The sequence below is a fragment of the Nycticebus coucang genome, chromosome X, assembly GCF_027406575.1.
Source record: "Nycticebus coucang isolate mNycCou1 chromosome X, mNycCou1.pri, whole genome shotgun sequence".
NCBI lineage: Eukaryota > Metazoa > Chordata > Mammalia > Primates > Lorisidae > Nycticebus > Nycticebus coucang.
In genome coordinates, this window is record NC_069804.1 from 34,965,277 (window position 1) to 34,973,578 (window position 8,302).

Sequence of the window (8,302 nt, forward strand, 5' to 3'; positions counted from 1 at the left end):
CATAGCTGTGAATCTTTAAGCCTTCCTCAAAAAGATCTAAAGTCATTTACAAAGGTTATTGTATACTGGAAAAAAAGAAAAATATCTAGACATTTAAAGGATTACTAGACATTTATATGAATTGGCAATAATTTCTGGGAACCAAAATTATCACTTTGGACTATTAGTTAAGTGCAAACATGGTAGTTAGTTGATAAAAGTAGAATCAGCCTAAGTCATTCTCTCATCGGGCTGGTAAAACAAAACTCACCCTGTGGTTATTTTTTTTTTCCATTTCTTAAGTGTGTCATTTCATCCCTCAGCCATAGATGACAGAATAAAAAAGTCTAAATTTAGGCCTCCTTACTTCCTTTCCCCACCAAGAAAATAAACCAAAAGCATTTCTGATTCCCAGAGGAAACTGCTGAGATGCGTCTTACCATCAGAGACTTGAAAAATGTATATTCAATTTAACTCACTTGTTTGGCCTGTGCATATTTTAGAGACTGACTGTGAATTATTGTAAACTTAATCAGATGCTGATTCAATTACAGCTGCTGTTACAGCTGTGGTATTTTTACTGGAACAAATCAACAAAGCCCTGGCAAGGATACATAATTATTGATCTGGCAAATGCTTTTATCTCTATACCAATTTGCAAGGAACAGCAGCAGAGAAGTTCATTGTTTCAGGGCTATGTTAATGTGCCTACCTTCTGCCATAAAGAAGTGAACGGAGATGTTCATAATTATATATCTCAGAAGTTGAAAGTAGCCCACAATAATATCAGGCTAACTAAACCTGGTAAACAAGAATTAGCAAGATATGGGGCGGCGCCTGTGGCTCAAGGAGTAGGGCGCCAGTCCCATATGCTGAAGGTGGTGGGTTCAAACCTAGCCCCCGCCAAAAACCAAAACAAAAGAATTAGCAAGATAGGTTTGGCTACGCCTGAACCAATGGGCAAATAAAGGAGCTACTCCACTGGCAGAAGTGGCAGTTTCAAATTGCAAAGAAAAATACAGGATTGCTCCTACATGATAGAAATGGATAGGCTGTATCTGTAACCCAACAGATTCTTTAAAATCCTCTATTACTTTATTTCACAATAAGAAATGCTGATAGGAAAGCATAACAACCAAAAGCTCCTGCAGAACAACCGAGGATTCAGACCATTTAGTTATGAAGTCTTGAGTCATCCTGCCAGGTAAATAATCCAGATTAATTAAAGTACTTGTTGAGGACAAAGATGATATGGAATGATGTGGAAGAAGAAAGTTATACATATCAACTCTGGCCTTATGCTAACCTGCAATACATGGCAAATACGTCATATCTGACCATTTACTTTCTTATTTCTTATTTCATATATATAAATATATATATATACATTATTTAATTTATATTATTTTTATTCCTGATCATTTTTAATTACTATGTTATATGAGCACTTGGGTTATGATTAATGACACTACTTAGTCATATATATATATATGTATATATATATATGTATGTATATATATACACACACACACACGATACATTTAGGGGTACAAGTGCACTTTTTTATATGGATATATTGTATATATATACTGTATAAGATACCCATCGAGGGAATAGTGTACATTGTACCAAATAGGTAGTTTTTCATTCCTCATCCCCCTCCCACCTTCCCACCTCTGGAATCTCCAAAGTCTATTGTTTCACTCAGTACTTTCATGAGTGCACATAGTTTAGTTCCCACTTATAAGTGAGAATAGGAAGTATTTGGTTTTCTTTCCCTGAGCTACTTCACTTAGGATAATGAATGAACTATAGTTGCATCCAGGTAGCTGCAAAAGACATGATTTTGCAGAAGATGGGAAGAAATTTTTTTATGGCTGAGTAGTACTCCAATATGTCTGTACATTTTTTTATGGCTGAGTAGTACTCCAATATGTCTGTACCAAATTTTCTTTTTTTAGAAGAAATTTTTTATTTTGATGGTATTCAATTTATACATATTTTTATTTGATAGTTACAGCTTTGTATATTCTGTCTAGGAAATCTTTAGTTGCTCACAAATCACAAAGATATTTAGCTATTATCAGTATGTTTACTTTTTATTACAGGTTGATAAAAGGTAACAGATGATTAGGCTACATTGTTTGTAATTGTTAGGTAAAGTCCATGTTGTACTTGAGCCCTTCACCCAGAAGCTGTGCCATATACCTCTACATTGTGCCCATTAGATAATAGTACGCCGAATCCCCTCCCACCTCCCCACTTCCTTCCCCACAACTTGAATGTGGTTATATCAAATTTTCTTGATCCCATCTTCAGTTGGTGGACACTTAGGTTGATCAATATGTTCACTGTTGTGAATTGTGCTGTGATAAACATATGAGTGCAGGTAACTTTTTAATATAGTGACTGATTTTTCTTTGAATAAATACCCAGTTGAATGGCTGGATCCAATGGTGGATCTACTTTTAGTTCTTTGAGAAATATCCATATTGTTTTCCATAAGAGTTATACGGACTTGCATTCCCACAAACAGGACATAAACATTCCCTTTTCACTGCATCTGAACCAACTGTTGTTGTTTTTGACTTTTTAACAATGGTAATTATGACTAGAGTAAGATAATATGTCATTGTGTTTTTAATTTTCATTTATCTGATAGTGATGTTGAACATTTTTTCTTAAGTTTTGTTAGTCACTTGCATACCAAGTGCCTTTTTGTGTCTTCTGCCAACTTTTTACTGGGGTTGTGTTTTTTTTCTTGATGAGTTCTTTAGGTTCATCAAAGGATTGGCTATGAATCCTTTGTCAGATGTCTACTTTGCAAATATTTTCTCCCATTCTGTAGATTGTCTATTTATTCTATTGATTGTTTCTTTTCCTGCATAGAAGCTTTTCAGTTTAAGTCTCATTTGTTTATTTTTGGTTTTGCTTAGCATCCAGAATAGTTTTTTCTACATTTTATCCTAGAAATTTTATGATTTCAGGCCTTACATTTAAGTTTTAATCCATCTTGAGTTAATTTTTGTATAGGGTGAAATCTATGGATACAGTTTCATTTTCTGCATATGGATATCTAATTTTCCTTGCACATATTATTAAATACGGTGCCCTTTCCCCAGTGTATGTTTTTGTCTGCTCTGTCAAATATCAGTTGGATGAAGGTATATGATTTTATTTCTGGGTTCTTTATTCCACTCCATTGATCTACATGTCTATTTTTATGCCAGGACCATGTTGCTTTGATTACTGTAGCCTGGTAGTCTAATTTGAATGTGATGGCTCTAGTTTAGTTCTTTTTGCTTAAGATTGCTTTGACTGTACTGGTTGTTAATTGGTTCCATATGAATTTTAGGATAGTTTTGTCTAATTCGGTGAAAAATAACATTGGCATTTTGATATGAATGACACTGAATCTTTTTTTTTTTTTTTTTTTGAGACAGAGTCTTATGATGTTGCCCTTGGGTAGAGTGCTATACCATCACAGCTCACAGCAACCTCAAACTCTTGAGCTTAAAAGATTCTCTTGCCTCAGCCTCCCAAGTAGCTGGGACTACAGGCACCCACCACAACGCCCAGCTGTTTTTTTGTTGTTGTTGCAGTTGTCATTGTTGTTGAGCTTGCCCGGGCCAGATTCAAACCTGCAAGCCTTGGTGTATGTGGCTGGCGCCTGAATCTGTAGATTGTCTGGAGCAGTATGGCCATTTTAATAATATTGATAATTCCAATCCATTTTTCCTTTTTTGTGTGTGTCATCTACAATTTCTTTCATCAGTATTTTGCAGTTTTCTTGTAGAAATCTTTCACTTCATTGGTTATATATATTCCTACATATTTTTTGTGTGCCTATTGTAAATGGGATTGAGTTCTTGATTTGGTCCTCCACTTGATTGTTATTGAAACATAGATATACTGCATATTTGTATACATTGATTTCTAACCTGAGACATTACTAAATTCATTTACCTAATCAAGGAGTCTTTTGGAGGAGTCTTTAGAATTTATTGGGTATAATGTTGTGTCATCAGTAAGCAGAGATAATGTGACTTCCTCTTTTTCAATTTGGATGCTATTTATTTCTTTCATTTGCCTGGTTGCTCTGGCTAGGACTTCCAGTACTATGTTGAATAGAGGTGGTGAAAATGGGCATTTTTTCCCTATTCCAGCTCTTAGAGGGAATGGTTTCAACTTTTCCCTGTTCAGGATGGTATTGCCTAGTTTTGTCACATACGGCTTTTATTATTTTGTGATATGTTCTTTCTGTGCCTAGTTTGTGGAGGATTTTTATCATGAAATGTTACCAGATTTTTATGAGTGATTTTTCTGCATCAATTTAGATGATCATATGATTTGTGTTCTTAATTCTGTATATCTAATGAATCATGTTCATTAATTTGTGTATGTTGAACCATCCTTGAATCTCTGAGATGAAACCTAAATGATCGTGGTGAATTATCCTTTTGATGTGCTGTTGGATTTGGCTTGCTAGTATTTTGTTGGGGAAGTTTGCATACATGTTCATGAAGAACATCACCCTGTAATTTTCTCATTTGTTGTGTCCTTTCCTGGTTTTCGGATCAGGGTGATACTGGCTTCTCAGAATGAATTAGAAAGGACTCTTCTGGGACAGTTTCAGTAGTATTGGTACTAATCGTTCTTTGTACATCTTATAAGATTTAGACATGAATATGTCTTGTTCCAGGCTTTTTATTTGTATATTTTTGGAGATTATTCCTTATTCAGTCTCACAACTCATTATTGGTGCCTTCAAGATTTCAATTTATTACTGATTTTAGCTTGAAAGCTTATATATTTCAGGAATGTATCCATTTCCTTCAGGTTTTTTTAGTTTATAGGCATACAGATATTCACTGTAGTCTTGGATTATCTTTTGCATTTCTGTTGTATTAGTTGCAATGATTCATTTTTCATGTATAATTGAGCTTATTTGATTTTCCTCTCTTCTTCTTCTTCTTCTTTTTTTTTTTTTTTTTTTTGTTGTTGTTGTTGTGGTCCACCAATTATTTTTTATCTTTTCAAAGAGCCAGCTTCTTGTTTTATTGATTTTTTTTTGTATTTTTTGACTTGATTTTGTTTAATTCTTCTCTGATTTTGTTATTTCTTTTCTTTGCTAGTTTTTGTTTTGATTTGTTCTTTCTAATTCCTTGAGGTGAAAAAGTAGATTGTTAATTTATGCTCTGTCAATCTTTTTGATGTAGGTGCTTACCTCTATAAAGTGTCCTTTTAGTACTGCTTTTGTTGTGACCCAGGGGTTTTAATAAATTATGTAACTAGTTTTCATTTGAAAATTTTCTTTTAATGTCCATTTTGATTTCATCATTTACCCAATGATCATTCGGGTGCAAGTTGTTTAATTTCCTTGTGTTTATATAGTTTTGAGAGTTCCTCTTGAAATTGATTTCTAGCTCTACCCTACTGTGTCTGAGAAGAAATCTAATACGATGTGATTTTTTTTTTAATTTTCTGAGACTTGTTTTATGGTCTAACATATGATCTATTTTAGAACATGTTTCATGCTCTGATGAGGAGATTGAATATTCTTCAGATGTTGGGTAGACTGTCCTGTAAATGTCTTTTAGGTCCATTTATTCTAGAGTTTATTTAAGTCCAGTATTTCTTTATTGATATTCTGCCTTATTTACCTGTCTAGTGCTATCAGTGGGCTGTTGAAGTTCTCCATTACTATTTTATTGGTATCTTTCTCTTTTATTAAATCTAGTAGTATTTGTTTTAAGAATCTGCACACCCCAGTATTGGGTGCACACATAATGAGTATTGTTATATCTTCTTGTTTAATTGATCCCTTTATCATCATATAATAAAAAAACCTTCTTTGTTGTTTTTTACTGTCATTTAAGGTCTGTTTTATCTGTAAGTATAGCTACTCCTGCTCACTTTTAACTTACATTTGTGTGAAATATCTCTTCCACACCTTTGAGTCTGAGTTAATTGAGTTTCTTCAAGGCAGCATGTGCTTGAATTCTGCTTTCTTATCCATTCCACCAGTCTATACCTTTTAAATGTGGCATTTAATGTATTCATATTTAAAATTAATATATGAAGCTCCATTTTAGCATATTGTCAATTGTTACCTAATTATTTTGTGTTCTCATTTATGAAATTTTTATAAGACCTGTGAAATTTATGGATTCATGTGTTTTTATGAACCTCTCATTTTCATGTTTAGAATTTCATTGATTATTTCTTGTAAGGCCAGTTTAGTGATGATGAATTCACTTAGTATTTGATTGTCTTGGAAAGACTTTATTTCTTATTTATTTATGAAGCTTAGTTAAGGAAGATATTGTGGCGTACAGTTCTCATCTTTGAGTATACTGACAATAGGGCCTCAATATTTCCTGATTTATAAAGTTTCAGCCAAGAAGTCTGCTATTAGTCTGATTGGCTTTTGTTTATAGGTAATTCGATGCTTTTGTCTTGCTTCTTTTAAATTTTTTCCCTTCATGTTGACTTTATATTTTAATTTATTTATTTTGTTTGTTTTTTGAGACAAAGTCTCACTTGGTCACACTCAGTAAAGTGCTGTGGCATCATAACTCACAGCAGCCTCCAATTCTTGGGTTCAAGAGATCTTCTTGCCACAGCCTTCCCCATAGCTGAGACTAAAAGTGCCTACCACAATGCCCATAGACAAGGTTTCACTCTAGCTCAGGCTGGTGTCAAAATCCTGAATTCAGGCAATCTGCCCACCTCAGCCTCCCAGAGTGCTAGGATTATAGGCAGGAGCCACTGTACCAGCCCGTTCATGTTGACTTTAGATAGTTTGATGACTATATGTCTAGGTGAAGTCCTTCTTACAATATATTTTCCTGTTGCTCACAAGGCCTCTTGAATATGTATTTCTAAATCTCTTGAAAGACCAAGAATGTTCTCCTCAAATAGGTTTTCCACATTTCTGACTTTTTATTATTTATTTATTTGCCTCAGGAATAACTATTACACATGGATTTGGATACTTTCCATAATCCCATATTTCTAATAAGGTTTGTTCATTCATTTCAATTATTTATTTTTTCTGACTGGGTTAATTCCAAAGATCTATTTTGAATCTTTAAAATTCTTTCTTTAACTTAGTTTATTCTGTTGTTTGAGCTTTCAACAGCATTTTGTAATTCTTTCAATGAGTCATTCATTTCCAGAAGTTCTACTTGTTTTTTTAAGTATCTATCTCATTCGTAAATTTTTCATTCAGGTGCTGAGTTATTTTTCTGGTTTCTTTATGTTGGTCTTCAATTTTGTTTTGGATTTCACTGAGCTTCTTCATAATGTATTTTTGAATTGTTTTTGTCATTTTAGAATTTTCATTTTTGTTAGCATCTATTATTACTAGAGATCTACTATGATCCTTTAGAGGTGTCAAAATGATCTGTTTTTTTCTTTTTTTTTGCAATTGTTAATTTGCCTCTTTTTTTTCAGATTAATATGAGGGTATATACTATTAGGTTACATTTTTGCATTTGTAAGATAAAGTCTGAGTTGTAATTGTGTCCTTCTCCCAGGAAGTGTGCCAAATACCTATACAATGTACCAATTAAGTCAGAACATACCAAACCCTCTCCTCCATTTCCTCTTCTTGAATTTAATTGTGTTTTTCTCTCATGTGTGTCTGTTGTTATTAAGCTTGATTTTCCATTCTTGTGGTACTTTATTTAGGATAATGATCTTCAAATCCTTCCAGGTAAATACAAAAGACACAAAGTCCATCTTTTTATGACTGAATAGTATTCCATGGTATACGTATACCACAGTTTATTAATCCATTCATGGGTTGATGGACACTTAAGTTATTTCCACATCTTTACTATTGTGAATTGAGCTTCTATAAACATTTGAGTGAAAATGTCTTCATGGTAAAATGACATTTTTTTCTTTTGGGTAGATACTTAGTAACTGGATTATAAGGTAAAATGGAAGGTCTACTTTTAGTTTTTTGAGGATTCTCCATACTTCTTTTCAAAAAGGCTGTACTAGTTTGCAGTCCCACTAGCAGTGCCCAAGTGTTTCCCTCTCTCCACAACCACAATAGCATCTGCAGCATAAGGATCTTGTGGTGTTGGCCATTATCACTAGGGGTAGGTATTATCTCAAAGTGGTTTTGATGTGGATTTCTCTGATGATTAGGGATGATAAACATTTTTTCATGTGTTTGTGGGCCATTCATCTGTTCTCGAGGGAAAAGATTCTATTCTTGTCTCTTGCCCAACGATGAGAGGGTTTTTTGGTTTGTTTGGTTTTTTGTTTGTTTGTTTGTTTGTTTTGCTCTTTTCATGCGGATTTGCTT